Below are 22,402 nucleotides of genomic sequence, written 5' to 3' on the forward strand. Positions count from 1 at the left end.
ATTTGGAGATAATCAATTAGGTTTTGACTTAAAAAAAAAAAAAAGTAATCAAAGATGAAAAAAGAGGAGGTAAAAGGTACATGGTAAATTAATTGGTAAGATCTTTTAGTTTTACTCAAAAGACCAATGATTTAAGCCCATTTTCATTTAAACCAAAATAAAATAAAAAATACACATTTGAAAATTGGGGTGTGGTCTAGATATTGGTGTCTCATTTTCATTTGTTCATTTCAAAGCACCTTGGGCTTAGGCTGTATCCAAATTCCAAATGTAATACATCTATATAAATATCGATATTTGTTAAAAGTTCTGAATTTTGGATATCAAAGTCCAAGCTTAAGTAGCCACAAGGAATTCTAGTCCATTTTCTATGGAGTAATGTAGAACCAACACTCACAGCTTCAACTATGTAGCATGTTATGAGGCTACATGTAATGTTCTGTAGGAAACACCAATACTCTTTGTGAAATGGTGTGGTTTTTTCAGTGTCCCTACACTGTCAACATTTTTAGGCAATGGAGTTACTAGACACAGCCTAGGCCTTTGTTGCACATGCAAACTTGAGCCTAGATGTCATGGAGTCAGAGTTCCCTTGTTGGGTAGGGTTGGACCTTTGGGCCCCCAAGAGTCCAATGCCATATGTTGTGGCCTTTTAACTCCATTGGGTTTGGAAGTCCATTACTGTGTAGAATGATTCTCTGATTCCATTGCACACAATTCCTTGTACTGAAGTCAATGGATCTCACTAGCCTTTGGGGCTCAAAATCTTGTAGTGTCTTCCATTTGATACATTTTTTTTTTTGAGAAATCCATTTGATACATTGGGCATGGGCATAGTTAAATAAAGCCCACAAAATAGAGAGCTCCAAAACAATTCAGTCTAATGGATCTCACTAGGCTTGGAGCACAAAATCGTGTAGCGTCTTCTGTTTGATTTATTCATGATATCAAGAAATCATTATACAACAAAATTCAACCCAAAAAAAAAAAAAAATGGTGTCAATTCCCCGTAAAAAATAGGGTTTTCTTTTTAAATGAAATTAAAAACATTTTTTTCAAAGGATATCAAAATAGGTCTTTAATATTCTTTCAAAAAAAAAAGTCTTTAATATGTTTAAATTTAAGATAAGTAATGTTTTTTCAAGCAAAATTAGTAGTGTTTTACAAATTACAATCAATTTGAACAGTAAAGAAAAATGAGTATGCATTTTCCTATAAAATAATTAGTTTTTTGAAGAAAAAAATATATACTATGTTCCTATAAATTTAAGATAGACAGTCTTAGACAAGATAAAACACATTTTTTAAAGCAATTAAGAATTTAAGATACATTTTTTTTAAGAGGGCTAAAATTCAATTTAGTTTCTTAACTTTTACTTTAATTGTCAAATTAAGTCGCTAAGGCTTATTTTTATTAATTTAGTTCCTCACTTTGTCAAAATAATTTAATATGGCCATTCCCTGGAAATCTGTAAGCAAACGATACCATCTAAAAATTTTATTGAAAACATTCTTGAGATGTTCATTTAATAAATCTTGTTGTTTGATAAGTATTATTTGACAATTTTACTGAAAACATTCATTTGCCATTGATTTGGACAAAATGACCTTATTGACTCATTTAGACAAATGAGAAATGTTGTGCAAAATTGAATAGCCTATGTCCACAAGAGCTAGTGGCTATTACCCACTTTTTATAAGAAATTAGGGTTACAAAAAAGTGTTTATATGATGTAACTTGGGGAGGGGTGGCATGGCTTCTTGACCTTTCAAAATCCCCCCTCCCTCTTGTATTTTTTGGTTAATAGTAATAATTAATTAAAAAAAAAAAAAAAAAACTGGACATAAATTTTAATGATCCCCACCCCCCTCCCCCCCCCCCCCAAAAAAAAAATTTCTTAAAAAGATGTAATACATTTATATTGTTGACGAATGCATTATTTTTTTGTTGACGAATGCATTTTTTTTTATTTTTTATTCCCACTTCATATATAGTTCATTAAATTAAATTTGCATACCATGCGCGTAATTTAATTATATTTTTATTTTTATTAAATTTCATTTAATGTATACTGTGGGGCCCAACAATTCGTGGACCAGGCCCATTTGCCCTTAGAGAGTCCGAAGGCCCAATCCGAGGAGAGCTGTGGCCCAAGCTCTACAACGCAGAGCACAAAAGAATTTTGGGAGGCAGCCGAGGACAGTGTAGTCCTCGGCAGATCCATAGTCCCACCAGAACAAAGGGGTGAAACTGGTATAGGGACGAAATTCGTAAGGAGATCCAAGATACCTTGGGGAGGTTATCCTTACTACCCTTCCAGATAAGACCCAGCGCCTGACAGAGCCGTACTCTGCAGTTTTATCAAACCATCCCCAACAATTCCGGGATTGGACTGATGGGACAAATGTCAGTGTTTGTAAAGACTGACCCTACACGTGGACGAAGGATAGCGAATGCAAGCTAGTATAAAATAAGGAAGTAAGTAAATCACAGGGGGGAGCCCAGCCCCAAATAAGAAAGAAAGACTACGTGGGGAAACATCTCAACCAGACTGGACTTCACGGAAGAAATCCCGCCGTTGGGTAACCGGGATAAGATCTCAAAAGGTCCTCAGATCAGCTTCGAGGAGCTCCATCCCACGGGGTACGACGCCTTAGAGCTTCCTCTAAAGCCATGACCGGGCATCGCCACTTGGCCAGCGGCTAGCTTTTCAAGCCCACTCTCTACAAATCATATTGTGAGGGACCTTTATTGCGTGAGCCCAAAAATGTTAGTGGGCCGCAAAGGAATCGTGTCCTTACAATTGGCGCCGTCTGTGGGAAGCTTGCGCGCTGGCGCAGGTGGCGGTGGAATCGACTCATGGGCAAGCAGAAGTTTCTGGGATCTCCTCCGTCTCCGACGACATCTAGTTGTTGCTCCGACGTAAGCTTCTGCTAGGGGCTACGTCTCGCAGTGCTGAGGGCGCGGATGTCTCTAGGGGCTTCCAGCCTCAGACCAACTTTCCCCGTCCTGGTGTAGGAGCTTGTGGTCGAAACATAAAAAAAATCTTCCAAGTTTTGGACAGAACCAAGGCCTTGCATGGTCCTCGGACTCAAGCCTATGGGGAAACCAAGTACATAAAAAGATCCTAAGTTTTGGACAGAACCAAGGCCTTGCATGGTCCACGGACTCAAGCCTATGGGGAAACCAAGTACATTAAAAAGATCGTAAGTTTTGGACAGAACCAAGGCCTTGCATGGTCCACGGACTCAAGCCTATGGGGAAACCAAGTGCATTAAAAAGATCATAAGTTTTGGACAGAACCAAGGCCTTGCATGGTCCACGGACTCAAGCCTATGGGGAAACCAAGTGCATTAAAAAGATCATAAGTTTTGGACAAAACCAAGGCCTTGCATGGTCCTCGGACTCAAGCCTATGGGGAAACCAAGTACATTAAAAAGATCATAAGTTTTGGACAGAACCAAGGCCTTGCATGGTCCACGGACTCAAGCCTATGGGGAAACCAAGTGCATTAAAAAGATCATAAGTTTTAGACAGAACCAAGGCCTTGCATGGTCCTCGGACTTAAGCCTATGGGGAAACCAAGTACATTAAAAAGATCATAAGTTTTGGACAGAACCAAGGCCTTGCATGGTCCTCGGACTTAAGCCTATGGGGAAACCAAGTACATAAAAAGATCCTAAGTTTTGGACAGAACCAAGGCCTTGCATGGTCCACGGACTCAAGCCTATGGGGAAACCAAGTACATTAAAAAGATCATAAGTTTTGGACAGAACCAAGGCCTTGCATGGTCCACGGACTCAAGCCTATGGGGAAACCAAGTACATTAAAAAGATCATAAGTTTTGGACAGAACCAAGGCCTTGCATGGTCCTCGGACTCAAGCCTATAGGGAAAACCAAGTACATTAAAAAGATCAAAGTTTTGGACAGAACCAAGGCCTTGCATGGTCCTCGGACTCAAGCCTATGGGGAAACCAAGTACATAAAAAGATCGTAAGTTTTGGACAGAACCAAAGCCTTGCATGGTCCACGGACTCAAGCCTATGGGGAAACCAAGTACATAAAAAGATCATAAGTTTTGAACAGAACCAAGGCCTTGCATGGTCCTCGGACTCAAGCCTATGGAGAAACCGAGTACATAAAAAGATCATAAACCTCAAGATCCATCCGAAGAGAACTTCTCGTTAACGGTTGGGTCAATCCCTTAATCGCACGGGTTCCTCGGTCTACCCTTGGATCCCCCGTGCCAAAGGGAATGATGCGATACGGTACAGCATATTACCCAAAAAGCACAAAGTCCTTCGCTACTCAACTATCATCTCGGACGAATTGTTTAGAGTTTATCGTTCTCGAGAATGGGTCTAGCGTGCGTCGCACAGCACTCAACAGCTATCTCGGTTAGTTCCATGAATTTAATCTATTGAGGATTACCATTGTTATACTTGATAATATTTGCGAATTTAAACTAATAAGGATTTGTGTTAAGGTATTCCTCTGCCCGGAATATTGTTAAAGGCAGGCTTAGACTTAATATTCAGGCCCAAAGTGGTTGTTGCAAAAAAGTATGTATAAAGAAATAAACACATCTTTTATTAAGACAAAAGAACAGTACAGTGTACAATAAAAGCTGAAACAAGCTTACATTAGAGTTAATTGCGTAAGCAAAAGAAAAGTACAAAAGAGTGAGGATGATGCCGAGGAGATATCTCAGAGGAGAGGTTGGCTACTGTTCCAAGATGTCGTCTAAGGAAACTATTCCTCGACGCTTCTACATGCCCATAACTCAGGCAGCCAAAGAACCTGACCTCAGGCTAACACCATCTATAGAAAAAATGCAGGGAGCCAGAAGTTAGGAAGCCCCCGCAGAAATTTGCCTGCTACAAGGCAGACGGCGCTGATGGCGGAAATTCCTTCTTCGGACATACCAAAAATCTGGCATGACCAGAACCTGCTTCGGATTTTGACTAAAAGAGGGAGAAACATCATTTCCCCTCTCTCGAACTGAAATATTCTCTTGAGTCTACGCCTCTTTGGCCCGTACCTCACTATCTGGAGTCTCAGGAAGACACGGCGCTTTTGTGGCGGAGAGAGCTCTTTTGCCCCAATCCTCGCCTCAAACATGATGTACTAGGAGAGGAGACTGAAGAATTTGTGCGAAGGCAAAGCAACTTTCTCTCCTATTTATTTAAAAGATGAGGTGATGGCATTTAATTCACGCAGCATCCCAAGGAACGCTACAGACAAAATGTCTCCGGCTCGATTTCCAATGCCGTCTGCAACCCTGAGATTAAAGGAGCCTCGTGAAGGCGCACCTCGAACACTGGGACGCCAAAAAGTACCGCGTGACCAAAGACTACGGAAATGCCTCTAAAATCTGTGGGCCTAATAAATTCGCGGCCCAGGCCCGTTCTGCATGGAAGCCCACGGACTATGGCCCACACCAAGGAATAACCTTTGCCGAGGACAACTTCCTGCTCGGCAGCTTATGAGACACCTGAGGAAAGAGCATAAAGTTTTGGACAGAACCAAGGCCTTGTATGGTCCTCGGACTCAAGCCTATGGGGAAACCAAGTACAAAAATTATTAGTATTACAAGTTTTGGACAAAACCAAGGCCTTGTATGGTCCTCGGACTCAAGCCTATGGGGAAACCAAGTACAAAAATTTTAATTTTTACAAGCTCTGGACAGAACCAAGGCCTTGTATGGTCTTCGGACTCAAGCCTATGGGGAAACCAAGTACAAAAATTTTAATTTTTACAAGTTCTGGACAGAACCAAGGCCTTGTATGGTCCTCGGACTCAAGCCTATGGGGAAACCAAGTACAAAAATTTTAATTTTTACAAGCTCTGGACAGAACCAAGGCCTTGTATGGTCCTCGGACTCAAGCCTATGGGGAAACCAAGTACAAAAATTTTAATTATTACAAGTCCTGGACAGAACCAAGGCCTTGTATGGTCCTCGGACTCAAGCCTATGGGGAAACCAAGTACAAAAATTTTAATTTTTACAAGCTCTGGACAGAACCAAGGCCTTGTATGGTCCTCGGACTCAAGCCTATGGGGAAACCAAGTACAAAATTTTTAATTATTACAAGTTCTGGGCAGAACCAAGGCGTTGTACTTTCCTCGGACCCAAGCCTACGGGGAAACCGACTGCTTGGATAAAAAAAAAAAAAGGTTTGGACTTCGCAATATGGGCTACTGGATAAAAAGGTCAGGTCATTTCATCCACGGCTTAAACACCCTAAAGGGTTAGGCCCAACGAAGGAGCAAGGAAGGTGGTGGAACGCCCCAGTATACAATGACCTAAGAGGTCTGTTCATTTAGTGGGTGGTATGTTTTGAAACGGTTATTCCTCACACGGCATCAAGCCTTCATTTCTCTCCTCGGCTAGCAGGGGGTAAGTATTACTTTTTACTGGTCTGCTTTATTATGCCGAGCACTTCTATTGAAATTATGGCAACACCTTTTTATTATTAAGTATTTTGGTCTTAGTCGTCATTGATTTAAATGCGATATTATTGAGCCGAACAGCATTTGCAAATTTATAAAAATAAAGAGACAGAACATGCAGAGTGAAATAGAAACAACTTTTATTAATATGAAAAATTATTACAACGTACAAAAAGGGGCTTCAATAAGCCTATACAAAAGAGGGGCTGCCGAAGTAGCACTAACATCCACAGTACAGATAAGCAAACAGTCAAGCGCCTTTTAAACTTGTCTTCGAAGTCTCTCCAATCTCTGCCACATTGTTGCTCATGCTAAGAGAAGAACTCACTTTAAAAAAAAAACGAAGAAGAAGGAAATAGTAAGGAAGAAATCAATGAAGAAGATGGAGGAGATGAATGAAGAAGATGGAGGACATGAGTAAGGAAGGAGGAGAAGAAGAGAGAAGAGATAAAAAGAAAGAAAAGGAGCAAAAGAGGGAAAAGAGAAAGCACCAGAACGGAACTGGTGCTGGGAAGACTATAAGAAGAGGGCGGGGGAGGGCACCAGGGAGCAAAAGAGGGAGAAGCAGAAGCACTTAGCCCCTGCCTCAGCCCTGACTCCTAACACGCTGGTGCCATATTAGGTACGCTCGTGAGGAGCCGGGTGGTGCTGGTCTTGGTTGTTCTCGACTCAGTCACGCCGAGAAATCGACATGACGAGCCCCTGCTTCGGATTTTGGCTAAAAGAGAGGCGGGACAGATCTTAAGTCTGCGCCACCCTTGCCCTGACCGAGCCATTTCAAGTTTTATCAGAATATGGTGTTTTGAGGAGGAGCGTGTTTCCTTCATCATTCGTTATGGAGGGCGTATGCGGATATGATGTATAACAAACGGGCTAAGTGGACGCTAAAGGGGGATGCGGATTTCAGATTTCAGAAGGAAGGAGAGGAGTCTGTACGAAAGTCACTGCCACCTGCTTGCCTTCTTATAGGAAGGGCAAAACGGATGGAATTAAATGCGTTCAAAGTTTCCAAAAGAATCTGAAGAGGAAAGAGGCGCCCGTTTCGTTTCCCCACCTTATCAAATGAGCCGCCGGACATAAATGTGCCTCGTAAAGGGAATTCATTTAAGGGCGCGTCTTAGACATCCAAGCGGCAGGAGTAGATCACGAGCGGATTAAACGGAATCCCTTGAAAACCGGCTGACTTCCTGGGAAGAGCTGATGGAATCAAAGTTAGATGATCAGGATGACATCCACATTGCCTATGCCAAGGTGTATAAGGTCTCTGAGAAGCATGAGAAACTCTACAAGTTGGCTGCGAGAAACTGGATGAAAAGCTGAATGTTTAGAAGTCAAAGTCTAACAGAACAGGTCTCGGGTATGATCACTTTCTCTCCTTTTATAGTACCTCTTCTAATGCTTTGAATAGAGTTATTTTTATTCCTCATGCTAATAATGATAACTCTAAAAACAATGAGGTAACTGAAGATATGAATGATAAGGGAAAATCCATTTTAGGAGCACCCCTAAGGTTGGTAAGAAAGAAACTAACCATGGTAACTTTTGAGTGAAATTGTTGTACGTCTTTATATTAAAATCTCTTTCCCTCTCCCTTGTGTGTGTGTGTTTGTTTCTTAATAAAAAAAAAAAAAAAAAATGGTTTGGTGCCGTTATTGAATTGATAGCTTATCAATTACTCCAATAATCAAATACAACTTTCATTTTTTTTAACGGAGATTGCAGCTTGTTAAAAAAAAAAAAAAAAAAATAGTAATATCTCAAGTATCGAAAAAATTTAAAAATATTTTCAAGTAAAACAAATGCGACCTCAATGAAGGAAGTCTTAAAATCAATTAGATTCGTTTTAAAAAAACCAATTTTAATAAATAAATAAATAAACCAAAGTGCAAAGTGCAATTTTTATTTATTTATTTTTTGGAGAATCAAAAGTGCAATTTTAATGATTCCCACTTAAGGCAATTTGTGGGAGATCAAAACTCCTAAGTTTTAGCCGAGAGTTTGGATTCTCAAAAATTAAGGGATTTGAGGATTGGGGTACATAGTATTTCTCTTTTCTAATTCTCACTATTGCGCCCAAAAAATACCTATAATTTCTTTCTTTCTTTCTTTCTTTGGAGAAAGAAATACCTATAATTTTGAATGCTCCTAACATTTTTGAGAAAGAGAATACTCCTAACATAATTAAATTCTCCCCCCTTTTTTTTATATAGGAATTAAATCCTCTCCTTAAACTCCTATCAACCGAACAGTACCAGCTGTAATTTTATATACATAACCAAAGTTTTATAGTCTTTTTACGTGGGTAGGTTTATTTAAAACAAAAAATTTCCTTTAAAATTACAATATACAGTAGATTTATAAATAAAGTAACAAACAAAGTTTTACATCCGCAATATTTTGAAGTCTGACCTTAGCCTGGAAAAAGAAAATCCATCTACACCAAATGAAGCGAGTGAAAATTTGTGTCCCTCTCCAAGAACAAGTCAAAATACAAAACATATTGACACTGACATTATGTCGTTAAAAATGATTAGGCTCCGTCAATGTATTGATAGCCCAACAACTACTCAAATAATAAAAATGGAGTTTGTTAAAAAATCCACAAAGCGGCATTTGAATATGTGGGGCCAGGGAACTTGTGATCCGGCTCACGCTCTATTAAGGCTCGGGGCCCATGCCGAGGAGGGTGTGTGCCGAGGACGAATGGGGAAAGGCCGAAGTGTCGAGGGGAACAGCCGAGGACGACCCTGTCCTCGGCACTCCAGGACTTCAAGGGGAAGAGTAACTTCTCGACGAAGGCCGCCCCCAAAAAGCCCCCTGAAGGAGATGCGAGTGGAATGGGACCCACGTGAGGGTACGGTGCAAAACTGGTTTAGGGTAAATACATCCCCTTCGCATTAAATGCACCCGCCAGCGTCCTGACCATGTTAATGAGAAAAGACGCCTCGACAGGGTGACTTCGATCATCGCAACTACAGAAAGCAAGGAGGGACAGCTGATGGGACGGGTACAGAAGCAGGCACCTGCCTGACTAACAAGTGGAGGGCTAAGATCAAACAAGAAGGGTTATATAATGTGAAGGTTAACGCATCAAGAAAGAGGCTGGGAAAAATGGCAAAAAACCAAAGCCTCCTAACCCGTCTCCAGGAGAAAGACTCCTAGAGCGAATACGATTTAATTATGTATGAATACCACGAAAAAGCCACCGTCTGGTGACCAAGGCCTAACCTTTCAAACCCACGCTCTATAAGTGATATTGTTTGGGCCTTTTTATGTGCGAACCCAACATTGTTATGGGTCGTTACAAATCGTGTCCCTACAATTGGCGCCGTCTGTGGGGAAGGCTTGTGTGTTGGCATAGGCGGTAGGTCGAGACAGTCCCCTTGTCATTTCTAACAGCCGGTTGTAGTGTTCTAGCGTAAAGTTCCACTAGGGGCTATGTTTCTTTACTAGGGGCTGCGCTTCGTAGCGTCAGCAGCACAAATGGTTCTAGGTGCTTGGCCGAGGAGCTAATTCCCCTTAAACAAAGGTCCCATGCCATAGCCGAGGGGTTACTTCCCCCAACTACTTATCAAAATCAAGTTTTTGACAGAACCAAGGTATTGCATGGTCCTTAGACTCAAACCTATGGGGAAACCAACTACTTATCAAAATCAAGTTTTGAATAGAACCAAGGTATTGCATGGTCCTCGGACTCAAACTTATGGGGAAACCAACTACTTAAATCAAGTTTTAGACAGAACCAAGGTATTGCATGGTTCTCGGACTCAAACCTATGGGGAAATCAACTACTTATCAATATCAAGTTTTGGACAGAACCAAGGTATTGCATGGTCCTCGGACTCAAACCTATGGGGAAACCAACTACTTCTAAATATTAAGTTTTGGACAGAACCAAGGTATTGTACGGTCCTCGGACTCAAACCTTTGGGGAAATCAACTATTTCTAAATATCATGTTTTGGACAGAACCAAGGTATTGCATGGTCCTCGGACTCAAACCTATGAGGAAACCAACTACTTCTAAATATCATGTTTTGGACAGAACCAAGGTATTGTACGGTCCTCGGACTCAAACCTTTGGGGAAATCAACTACTTCTAAATATCAAGTTTTGGACAGAACCAAGGTATTGCATGATCCTCGGACTCAAACCTATGGGGAAACCAACTACTTATCAAAATCAAGTTTTGGACAGAGCCAAGGTATTGCATGGTCCTTGGACTCAAACCTATGGGGAAACCAGCTACTTATCAAAATCAAGTTTTGGACAGAACCAAGGTATTGCATGGTCCTCGGACTCAAACCTATGGGGAAACCAACTACTTAAATCAAGTTTTGGACAGAACCAAGGTATTGCATGGTCCTCGGACTCAAATCTATGGGGAAACCAACTACTTATCAATATCAAGTTTTGGACAGAACCAAGGTATTGCATGGTCCTCGGACTCAAACCTGTGGGGAAACCAACTACTTCTAAATATCAAGTTTTGGACAGAACCAAGGTATTGCATGGTCCTCGGACTCAAACTTTTGGGGAAACCAACTACTTCTAAATATCATGTTTTGGACAGAACCAAGGTATTGCATGATCCTCGGACTCAACCAAGGTATTGCATGGTCCTCGAACTCAAACCTATGGGGAAGCCAACTACTTCTAAATATCATGTTTTGGACAGAACCAAGGTATTGCATGGTCCTCGGACTCAAACCTATGAGGAAACCAACTACTTAAATCAAGTTTTGGATAGAACTAAGGTATTGCATGGTCCTCGGACTCAAACCTATGGGGAAACCAACTACTTATCAATATCAAGTTTTGGACAGAACCAAGGTATTGCATGGTCCTCAGACTCAAACCTATGGGAAACCAACTACTTTAAAGAAACCTGGATACTAAGCAGGACCTAACACTACACATGACATCTTGGATGATGCCTATATCTCCATTGAATGAGGGCCAGACATGAGTTCAAGGCTTTATAGGTGCAGGTAAGCTAATGTTCTGAAACATGATTCTAAATATATCGCATGCACAATTATTCATACGTGTTAAGATAATTAGTTCAAAATTCATAAACAATGGTAAGTATCGACAAGGGTAACTAACAAGTAACCAAAAGGAAAAAGGAAGAAAAGAATTTCATATACGTGTTCAACAGGTTCAAGCTACTAGCAAGTTACAAAGTTTTCAAAATGAAAAAGAAACAAGTTAATCGTTAACCTAAAAACAAAAACGAAGCCTGGCCGGGGTTTCTACTTCTTTAATTTTGCATCAGCCACGTCCTGGGAAGGAGGAACGGGATCAGCTTTGGTGCCCTAGAGGACAGTCCCTTATGGGGAAGACTGAGCAGGATTGACTCGGTGTTCTGGGGGACCACAGCGAGGGGAATTGCCTGTAGGGGATGGGCAAGTATAGCTGGCTCTCGGCATTAGGCATCTGAGTGCCGACCACAGGCTCAGCAACCTCTTCGGGTATCTCGGGATTCGTACGCTGAGATGCTTCTATCACATCCTGAAGCTCTCCCCCTTTGAGCGGCTCGCCAGGAAAGGCGCCAACCTGTACAGTATCCGACTGAGTGACCTCTCCCTCATGTTGGTCGCTCACGACCGTGGAGCTGGTGGAGGTGTCCTCACGGATGGCTGTAGGGTAGAATATGTTCTCCGCTTTTCATAAATCGGATGAAGCATTCACCCCAGCTCGCTTCAAGGCCTCTTCCCAAACCTGGGAGTAATAAAGCCTACATACTCCGGGAATCTGGGCTTTAAGGATGGCTTGGGTCTCAGCTACCCCCGCGTTATAACCATCATCCTCAGCCGTTTCCTTGGCAGCCTCAGCCTCGTTTCTGGTAAACTCGGCCTCCCGCTTGGCCCTCATGGCTTCGTCGCGAGCATACTTCGCCACACCTTTGTCATGCTCTGCCGTGATCAGTCTTTTATTTAAATCATCGATCAGCTCCTTGGCTATTCGCAACTGATCCTCGGCTTCTAGTAGACGTTTTGTTTGATCCTCGACCTGTTTTTGGGCACTAGCTAAACCCGCCGAGGCGCTATCCCTATCTCGGATAGCGTCTGTTAAGGCAGTCCTGGCCTTGGCGAGGTCGTCCTCAGAAGCTTTGAGAGTCCGTACGGCCACTAAGCGCTTGGAGTGTTCATTCTTGGCCGCCTTACTCTGATTGTTCACCTTTTCCTCCATCCTATAGGTGGCCTGGAGAGCCTGTCAAGGGAGATAAATACATCGTGAATGATAAACCGGGAGTGAGAGTTAATAAAGTTTTAGGTTTCAAGAGCCTTACCATGCCCAGGTACCTCTTAGTACTGAGGAAGACCTCCTGCATTCTCATTTTCTTCAGCCCATCCACGTCGGTGGGAAGTAGCATGGTTCTTCCTAGTGTGTCTGCCACGTAGCCACCCTCACCATCTCCAAGGTCCCTCATGGACGCAGTTTCCAACAGTGGCCCCCCGTGTAGCATTGGGGCAGGAAGCCAGACACTTGGCAAGGATTGGGCCTTGATCCCCTTTCCCTTGCCTTGGGAAGATTGGGATTCAGTCTCTTTACCCTTACTTTGGTGCCCAATCTTCAATTGTTTCGCACGTGGGGTTTCCTCCCTCTCCTTAGAAGGTTGGGATTTTCCCCCATCCATGGTTTCCTTGCCCTTGGGGCTCCTCTTCCTCTTTGAATCAGTGCCTTCTGGCCGAGGAGGCAGAGTTGGTTGGGAAGGAGCAGGAAGTTTGGGGCGGGGGGATTGTGGCTATGACTTTGTGGAGGATGACCTAGTCTGGACAGTTTGGGGCTAAGGTGGTGGGGAAGGAGCATTGGGTTGTAGCGTTCCCTGCGCATCCTTCCCTGGTTGACCCTCGAGGTGTTCGAATAGGTTGGTCGGGGGCTTTCTCTTGAGTTCCATCTTGGCTTGGGAAGATGTGCCTACTAATGACAATTCCGCCTCGAACAAGGTTGAGTCACCTATATCACCAGAAGGATCCTCGGATTGGTTGGCTAGGTCAAACACCCCAAACCCTTCCTCGGGCTGATCTAACTCGCCTTCGTCCTCCGCTACTTGATGAGATGAGGAGAGGTCCACCAGTGGGATGCTCTCTGGGGCAGATGGTATTTCGAAGATTAAAAATCCTGTCTCGACCACGGTAATTTTTGGAAGCTGAGGACGACTGGCGCTGATCACGTGCCTAGGGTCGGCAAATGACTTCTGAACGGGAGGGTACCCTAATATTTTGTGAGCGGCTCGGACTTGACCATCTCCGTCATTTACGAAAACTGCCACTTGTAGAACAGTCTCCAAGTCCACCCGGTTAACTAAGTGAAAATGTCGTTGATAAGCATGTGGATCTACAAAAGAAAAACACATATGCATGGTTAGTTACTGAACCACATCAGATTAGAATGGCGTAAAGGGTCAGCGCTCTTCCATTCCCTATACCCCACCTGGTTCTCCTTCTACTATGGGGCACGGATTGCCATTATGCCATTCACCGAAGACGATAAGGAAATCCTTGTTTAATCCCTTGTTAGAATCTCGGAGGCATTGGATTAGTCGAACCCTTTCGTCTTTCGTCTTCATGTAGTAGGATTTCCCCTTCAAATTTTGGAGATTATAGCACCAATTCACGTCATGGTGGGTCAGTCTTAACCCCATCTTTTCGTTTAAAGCATCCACGCAACCCAGAATCCTAAACATGTTGCCGGCGCACTGGGTGGGGGCTAATCGGAAGTGCCTGAGGTAACCCCTCGTTACCGGCCCCGTAGGGATTCTCATCCCCCCCTCTACAAAGGCGAGGACGGGAATTACTACCTCACCCGTTTCTCTCTTATAGTGCCATTCCCCCATCTTACAATGCCTCAGACTTACGTTGGGAGGAATTCTGTAATCGGCGATGAACTTGTTCATCGCCTCTTTAGTATCGACTAATTTCCTTAGTCTCAATTTAGTCATCTCTATGATTTACTAAACAAACTCAACCAGCAACGGGAGAAGGAAGGGAACTAGAGAAAAATAAACCCAGATCTTCATCATGCCGTAGAATGTGGGAAGCACAGAGCCGCCCGTATTTAATGAGGCCACGTTTCACCTTCCAAAGGCTCCAGGAATGTGTCTCGGGTAGATAAAAAGTCTCGGGAACCGATAGGTGACAAGGATTGACAGACATTGACAAATATCTGATGTCATCAAAACCCTCCTATCCGTCTGAGGAGTCAGATAGCAGGATTTTGAGGGCCTATTGTGGGGCCAGGAAACTTGTGATCCGGCACACGCTCTATTAAGGCTCAGGGCCCATGCCGAGGAGGGTGTGTGCCGAGGACGAATGGGGAAAGGCCGAAGTGTTGAGGGGAACAGTCGAGGACGACCCTGTCCTCGACACTACAGGACTTCAAGGGGAAGAGCAACTTCTCGATGAAGGCCGCCCCCAAAAAGCCCCTTGAAGGAGATGCGAGTGGAATGAGACCCACGTGAGGGTACGGTGCAAAACTGGTTCAGGGTAAATACGTCCCCTCCGCATTAAATGCACCCGCCAGCGTCCTGACCATGTTAATGAGAAAAGACGCCTGGACAGGGTGACTTCGATCATCGCAACTAATCGAAAGTAAGGAGGGACAGCTGATGGGACGGGTACAGAAGCAGGCACCTGCCTGACTAACAAGTGGAGGGCTAAGATCAACCAAGAAGGGCTATATAATGTGAAGGTTAACGCACCAAGAAAGAGGCTGGGAAAAATGGCCAAAAACCAGAGCCTCCCAGCCCGCCTCTAGTAGAAAGACTCCTAGAGCGAATACAATTTAATTATGTATGAACACCACGAAAAAGCCACCGTCTGGTGACCAAGGCCTAGTTTTTCAAACCCACGCTCTATAAGTGATATTGTTTGGGCCTTTTTACGTGCGAACCCAACACTGTTATGGATCGTTACAAATCGTGTCCCTACAGAATATATTTCAAGAATTGCAACAGTGCAGCTATGACTTTTTCATTTTCCAGAGCAAGGTGTTGCGTCATGCCACCATTTTTGATAACTCGACATCTCCAGCTGGAAAAATTATATTTTGTACCCTGCATATATGTTGGGTACACGATATACTACCTCCCTCTAATTGTTGTAAAATTTCTTATTACCAAGACTGGCCTATGGTATTTTAAGGCCTTAGGCAAAACTTTTAAATTGGGTTTTTTTTATTGATAAATATCTACGGTCATAATTTAGTTTTTTCAATAAAATCATTACTCGTAACTATTTTTTTCAAAAAAAAATGGTGACTATTTCTCATAAAAAATAAGATTTTCTATTTAATGGAAATTAAAACATTCCTTCCAATATTAATAATTGTGCATTTTCCAGTAATATAGTATTTTTGAAGAAAAGTTAGATACTTTTTGAAGGTAAATTTAACATACGTAATTTGAGACATTACATGATAAAACCTATTTTTCAATTACTGTCAACTTGCACAGTGAAAGGAATTAACAAATAAAAGAAGCTAAGATTCAATTTATACTCTTAATTTTTTTTTTCAATTGTCAAATTAAGTTACTAAGGTTTATTTTGTCAATTTAGTCCCTCACTTTGTCAAAAGTATTTAATATGATTATTCCGTCCAAATCTGTTAGCAAAAAATCATTTCTGAAAATTTTATTGAAAACATTCATGAAATGTTTCACTTAATAGATCTTGTTGTTTGATAAATTTTATTGAAAACACTCATTTACTAAAGTACCTAATTGACACATTTTGACAATTGAGGGACATTGTGGAACCTCGGTTAAGCAAGATTAATCATTAAAGAACAGATGTTAGAGAAGAAACACAACTGTGAGCCAACTCCAACAGTCCGCTACGCCCATACGGTCCTTTAGGTAGTGGCCTAAAATCAAATATGAGCCAACTCCAACAAGGGATTATATTGATAAAAATTAAACTATAAAAACTAATTTTAGGATTGAAGAAAACTTATGGAATTATTAAATTTTTATTTTTAATTTGGAGATAATCAATTAGTGAAGGTTTTGACAGTTAAAAAAAAAGTAATCAAAGATGAAGAAAGAGGAGGTAGAAGGTACATGCTAAATTAATTGCTAAGATCTATTGTTTTTACTCAAACGACCTATGATTTATGCCTATTTTCATCAAAGAAAAGATACACATTTGGAAATTGGGGTGTGCGGTGTGGAGATTGGTACATCATTTCCATTTGTTCATCTCAAAGCACCATGGGCTGTATCCAAATGTAATACATCTGTATAAATATCAATATTTGCTAGAAGTTCTGAGTTTTGGATATCGAAGTCCAAGCTTAAGTAGCCACTAGGAATTATAGTCCATTTTCTATGAGGAGTGTGGAGCCAACACTCACAGCTTCAACTATAGAAGTTGAGTATGTAGCATGTTATGAGGCTACATGTCATGTTCTGTAGCAAACACCAATACACTTTGTGAAATGGTGTGGTTTTTTTTTTAGTGTCCCTACACTGCCAACATTTTTAGGCCATGGAGTAACTTGATCCTAGAGGTCATGGAGTCAGAGTTGCCTTGGTGGGTAGGGTTAGACCTGTGGGCCCCCAAGAGTCCAATGCCATATGGTGTGGCCTTTTAACTCCATTGGGTTTGGAAGTCCATTACCAAGTAGAATGATTCTCTAATTCCATTGCATTCAATGCCTTGTACTGAAGTCATTGGATCTCACTAGCCTTTGGGGCTCAAAATCGAGTAGTGTCTTCTATTTGATTCATTGGGCCATGGGCTTAGTAAAATAAAGCCCACAAAATAGAGCTCTGAATAATTAAGCCTAATGGATCTTACTAGGCTTGGAGCTCAAAATCGTGTAGTGTCTTCTATTTTTCTTTGGGCATAGGCTTAGTTAAAAAAACCCACAAAATAGAGCTCTGAACAATTAATTCTAATGGATCTTACTAGGCTTGAAACTCAAAATTGTGTAGGGTCATCTATTTTATTTATTGAGCATGGGCTTTGTCGATAAGGAAAATAAAGCCTACACAACAGGGACCTTCCTTGACATTCAGCTCATGGGCTTAGGGATAACATTTGCGCTTGATATTAAGGCTTTTAGGTATAATGATTGGGGCCTGTTACCATATTCTCCAGACCCCTTTCTTAATGAAAAATAATAACAATATTTTCATAATATTTTTAAAATAAATTCTAAGTGACAGGTTGTTACTAATTGTTATTATTAGGGCAAAAAAGTAATATTAGTGTTAGGTTTAAATTTGAACCTATAACAACTAATCACCTATGATTTGTTGTAAAAATGTTGTTAAAATATTGTAGACGCAGTACCTCTCTTTCTTAAATTCATGATGTCAAGAAATCATTACACAACAAAATTCAAAAAAAAAAAAAAAAAATGGTGTCAATTCCCCTTAAAAAATACCGTTTTCTTTTCAAAGGAAAATAAATTTTTTTTTGGATATTAAAACATGTCTTTAATATTCTTTCAAAAAAGAATGTCTTTAATATGTATAAATTTAAGAAAAGTGGGGGGGGGGGGGGGGGGGGGTTAAAAGACTAATAGGCCTATGTCGATGTCCACATTGGGCTAGGGGTCCAGCCCAAGGAAAAACCCTTCCTCAGCCATGGGGAGAATCCTCCTCAGCATGGATATAGTTGAGGACAAGAGAGTCAACCTGCCACTAGTAGTGACACTCCAGATCGTTCCACAGAGCAAGGAAAGCACTAAAGCAGAAAAGGACAACGGAGAAAATGGAAGTGTCTAAGGGAAAGGCTGTCATTACTGCATTCAATGCCTTATGCCTGACACGGCCATACTTTTCTGTCCTTACAACCACCCCTAAGAACTGGAGGGAAGGGCTGATGGGACAAGTACTTACTCTAAGGACTCCATTCAGGAGGAAGGAAACTACTATAAAAATGGAGTAAAGAGAAACAGAAAGGCGGGGCGAAGCCCCCCAACATATAAGAGGGACTAGAAAGGGCTTCCGGAACCGTGCCGAGGACCAATTCTCCCAGATGAACTCAGTCCATCTCATCCTGATCAAGTAAAACACCATGATAACTCTTGTTCATACACCAAAACCTAGCTCTTTGGCACGGCCCACTCTCTACAAATTCATTGTACTGGGCTCGCTGGCCTAAGGTCCCACGCATCCTAGGCCAGATCGAAAAAATCGGACCCTACAATTGGCGTCGTCTATGGGAAGAGCTTGTTCGTTGGAGAATATGACGGTTAGTCACGGTCAAGCTCCTATCAACAAGAATCCCTCGAGAGGACCATTTTGGCAGTGGTGCGAGCTGTGCGAAAGCACCCATCATTTCTAGGAACACACCGTCATTATCATAGCTCAACCTCTGTTTAGGGTCACGCTTTGAAGTGTTCATTACGAGGGGAGGATCGCTAGACGGCGTAGTTCAAGGGGCTTCGGACGTCAGATATGCGCCCCCATGCACTTGTCAAGGGGCTAACTCTTGAGACCCCTAATAGTCTGGTTCGCTGAATTCCCTACGGACAGGGAAGCTAAAGGCTAAACTGGAATCTAATTAAGTGCTAGACAGAACCAAGGTCTTGCATGGTCCTCGGACTCAAACCTATGGGGAAACTAGTCACTCCAAAGGTATAAGTGCTAGACAGAACCAAGGTCTTGCATGATCCTCGGACTCAAACCTATGGGGAAACTAGTCACTCCAAAGGCATAAGTGCTAGACAGAACCAAGGTCTTGCATGGTTCTCGGACTCAAACCTATAGGGAAACTAGTCACTCTAAAAGCCTAAGTACTAGACAGAACCAAGGTCTTGCATGGTCCTCGGACTTAAACCTATGGGGAAACTAGTCACTCCAAAGGCCTAAGTGCTAGACAAAACCAAGGTCTTGCATGGTCTTCGGACTCAAACCTATAGGGAAACTAGTCACTCCAAAAGCATAAGTGCTAGACAGAACCAAGGTTTTGCATGGTCTTTGGACTCAAACCTACAGGAATCTAACTACATCAGGAAAGGCTTAAGTCCTCGACGGAATGGAGGTCCTGCATGGTCCTCGGACCTCCGGCTTTATGGAAACTAACACACAATGATACCTTTCTGAGTGTTTAAACTAGGTACACTCACGCCCCGGTCCTCGGACCAGACACCTAGAGTGAGTTAAAGTTGTGAATATTGTCGGAAACTTGGAAAAGAACCCTAGTACCCAGCAACCCCCTCGGACAGTTTAGTTTAGGTTACACGTCCTCGGGTGTCCGCCCCGTTTGCAGTACAGAGCATGCGGCTGTTGTCCCGGTCAGTCTTATATAGTTAACCTACTTAAAGTCGACATTGTTGTGCCCGTCGGTTTCAATAAGTTCAAAGTAATAAGTCTTTACCGACAAAGGCATCAGTTCTAAGTACGGTTCGAAAGAAAAGACACCAGCATATTCATTCACAAAATAAATATTGTAGAAAAGAAAGAATACATAAAATGCGATAAAATCAACTTTTATTAGATAAAGAGATAGCACAATATACATAAAAGGGCTTAGACAAGCCTATATCATAAGTTAACTATAAAAAAAAAGGGGGAATACACGGGGACGATAGATCCTTCAGTTTTGCTCCAACCGCAACTAAGCAAGTCTAGAGGGCACCAGTGATGGAAGAGAAGAAGAAGCAGAGGCACCTAGTCCACAACCTTGCTCTAGCAGTGACTAAGCAAGTATAGATGGTACCGGCGATGGGAAGTCCAAGCCCTCACGTGTGTAACATACGGCGCCGGATGGAAGTCCCAGTGCTGTCGCACCAAAAATCTGATGCGACCTCCACTTACTTCGGATTTTGGTTGAAGGAAGAAGAGGCTCCTTTCTTGCCTTATCGAGGAAAAGAAATTTCTTGAGCCTTTGTCTCCCTTGCCCCGATCTGGCCATTCTAAATCTCGGAGATACCTAAGGCTTCTGAAGAGGGTTTTGTTCCTTCACCCTCACCCTAACCATGACCATTTCACTCCCTAAATCCCAGTCGGGACTCTGTGAACATTTGGGGAGTTAGAAACCAGAAAAACTCGAGGGTTTGCAAATAAAAGGGGACGATCTCCCACTGCGCGTCTTATATAGAGCATAAATCTGGAGGCAATCAATTCGCCCCAAATCTCCAAGAAGGAATTACAAACGAGATAAGTCTCGCTCAAATTCCAAAGTAGTTTTCAGCCATTGAATTTATGTCACCTCGTGAAAGGGTCCTAATTAAAGCGCGCCTCCTGTACAGAAACGACAGGAACGCGGCTTGGATAGACTAAAAGAATATCTCACAGCCAGGAATGTGCCTCAAGCAAATGAAGAGACTCTGGCATTAATGGAGGGCAAGACTTGGCCGACCGTGACAGAGGTCCGATGTCACCAAAACCCTTATTTCCATCTAAGGAGCCGGACAGCAGGATTTTGAGGGGCTATTGTGGGGGGTAAAAGACTAATAGGCCCATGTCGATGTCCACACTGGGTCAAGGGTCCAACCTAAGGAAAAACCCCTCCTCGGCTCTAGGGAGAATCCTTCTCGGCATGGATATAGCCGAGGACAAGAAAGTCAACCTGCCACTAGTAGTGACACTCCAGATCGTTCCACAGAGCGGAGAAAGCACAAAAGCAGAAAAGGACAACGGAGAAAACGGAAGTGTGTAAGGGAAAGGCTGTCATTACTACATTCAATGCCTTATGCCTGACACGACCATACTTTTCTGTCCTTACAACCACCCCTAACAACTGGAGGGAAGGGCTGATGGGACAAGTACCTACCTTAGGGACCCCATTCAGGATGAAAGAAACTACTATAAAAAGGGAGTAAAGAGAAACAGAATGGTGGGGCGAAGCCCCCCAACATATAAGAGGGACTAGAAGGGGCTCCCGGAATCGTGCCGAGGACCAATTCACGCAGATGAACTCAGTCCATCTCATCCTGATCGAGTAAAACACCATGATAACTCTTGTTCGTACACCAAAGCCTAGCTTTTTGGCCCACTCTCTACAAATTCATTATACCGGGCTCGCTGGTCTAAGGTCCCACACATCTTGGGCCAGACCGAAAAAATCGGACCCTACAATTGGCGCCGTCTGTGGGAAGAGCTTGTGCGTTGGCAAATATGATGGTTAGTCACGGTCAAGCTCCTATCAACAAGAATCCCTCGAGAGGACCATTTTGGCAGTGGTGCGAGCTGTGCGAAAGCCCCCTATCAGTTCCAGGAACACACCATCATTATCATAGCTCAACCTCCGTTTAGGTTCACACTTCGAAGTGTTCATTACGAGGGAAGGATCGCTAGATGGCGCAGTTCAAGGGGCGCCAGACGTCAGATATCTGCCCCTATGCACTTGTCAAAGGGCTAACTCTTGAGACCCCTAATAGTCTGGTTCGCTGAATTCCCTAGGGACTGGGAAGCCAAGGGCTAAACTGAAATCTAATCAAGTGCTAGACAAACCCAAGGTCTTGCATGATCCTCGAACTCAAACCTATAGGGAAACTAGTCGCTCCAAAGGCATAAGTGCTAGGCAAAACCAAGGTCTTGCATGGTACTCGGACTCAAACCTATGGGGAAACTAGTCACTCCAAAGGCCTAAGTGTTAGACAGAACCAACGTCTTGCATGGTCCTCGGACTCAAACCTATGGGGAAACTAGTCACTCCAAAGGCCTAAGTGCTAGACAGAACCAAGGTCTTGCATGGTCCTCGGACTCAAACCTATAGGGAAACTAGTCACTCCAAAAGTATAAGTGCTAGACAGAACCAAGGTCTTGCATGGTCCTCGGAATCAAACCTACGGGGAAACTAGTCACTCCAAAGGCCTGAGTGCTAGACAGAACCAAGGTCTTGCATGGTCCTCGGACTCAAACCTATGGGGAAACTAGTCATTCCAAAAGTATAAGTGCTAGACAGAATCAAGGTCTTGCATGGTCCTCAGACTCAAACCTATAGGGAAACTAGTCACTCTAAAAGCCTAAGTACTAGACAGAACC

This window comes from Quercus lobata, chromosome 5, assembly GCF_001633185.2.
Source record: "Quercus lobata isolate SW786 chromosome 5, ValleyOak3.0 Primary Assembly, whole genome shotgun sequence".
NCBI classification, from domain to species: domain Eukaryota; kingdom Viridiplantae; phylum Streptophyta; class Magnoliopsida; order Fagales; family Fagaceae; genus Quercus; species Quercus lobata.